Source organism: Dipodomys ordii, unplaced genomic scaffold (assembly GCF_000151885.1).
Source record: "Dipodomys ordii isolate 6190 unplaced genomic scaffold, Dord_2.0 Scaffold69, whole genome shotgun sequence".
NCBI lineage: Eukaryota > Metazoa > Chordata > Mammalia > Rodentia > Heteromyidae > Dipodomys > Dipodomys ordii.
The window spans coordinates 1,911,691-1,913,128 of record NW_012267285.1 but is presented as its reverse complement, the minus strand read 5'-3'; positions in this window follow the sequence as shown (position 1 = coordinate 1,913,128).

The window sequence follows — 1,438 nt, the reverse complement described above, 5'->3', positions numbered from 1 at the left end:
CTTGAACTCTGGGCCTGGGCGCTGTCCCTCAGCTCTTCAGCTCAAGGCTGGCGCTCTACCTCGGGAGCCACAGCGCCACTTCCGGTTTTCTGAGTGGTTTATTGGAGATCAGAGTCTCAGGGACTTTCCTGCCCAGGCTGGCTTTGAACCGCGATCCTCAGATCTCAGCCTCCTGAGTTGCTGGGATGACAGGCAGGAGCCACCCAATTCTGGATTGTAAAAGGCTATCAGAAATGGCTATGGGTATCTAGACAAAGGTTAAAGTGCCCCTCATCCCCTGAAGGATTGTTGGTGAGTAGCTGATTGAACAATGCAGGATTAAGGTCCATTGTATGGAAGGTGGCTGAATGGTTTTTGTTTGTTTTGGTTCCTTTTTCTTTCTAGGGCTGGGGTGGAACCCAGAGCCTCCCCCTCGTGCTGGGTAAACTGCTCTACCCCGGAGCTGAACCCCTTTGCCTGAGGAAGCTTTTAACAAATACATATTTTCTTCTGTCAGTCTTGGGGCTTGAACTCAGGGCCTGCGCGCTGTCCCTGAGCTTCTTTTGCTCAAGGATGGCGCTCTACCCCTTGAGCCACGGCACCCGTTCTGTCTTTTTCTGTGTATGTAGTACTAAGGAATCGAACCCAGGGCCTTACGCACGCTAGGCGATCGCTCTACCACGGAGCCACATTCCCAGCCCACCATCAAATGTATTTCTTTGATCGCTTCTCACAGGAACTTGGATGGGTGCTGTGTGAGGGTCTCTCTTCCTTCCTCACCTTTCTTTCTTCGTAGATGGCCGGATCGGTCCCCAAAGTGACCTTAGAAAGTAAACCTCCCCTCACTCATCTGACAGCTTCTAACTCTTGGCCTCTGAGGGTCCCCAAGCGTCACTGAGAAGCAGGGAAAGAAGCCAAGAGGCCAGGTACTGATTTCCCCGTGGGGCTCTATCATCCAGCCCCAAGCACGGCTTATCTAGGGTGGAACTCCACCCGAGCCCTGGGGGACCAGGCAGGGGTTAAACACCCTTCACCTCTGCCCTGAGGCCCTGAGAGACCAGGAAGGAGTTACCCGAGGCCCTGAGAGTCCAGGCAGAGGTTAAACCTCCTCTTGGCCCTTCTCCACGCGTCAGGGAAATCAGCTTGCACCCAGGGAGGTTCCCTGGGACGGGAGGCTGCCAGGCTCAGGCCTGTAATCCTAGAACGGCTCCAGCCTGCAGTCCTGGCCATCAGGGTCACGGGAGGAGGGGGCGTCCTTCCTGTGGGCGCCCCACAAGCCCTGACTTCAACCCTCAGTATGGGGAGAAAGAGGGAGAGAGAGAGAGAAGGAAGGAAGGAAGCATAGAAGAAAGCAATGAATCAGGAGGAAGGAAGGAGGGGGGGAGGCAGGGAGGGATCCGGGAGGAGAGGGGGAGGCAGGGAGGACTCCCGGGAGGAGGGGGGAGGCAGGGAGGACTCC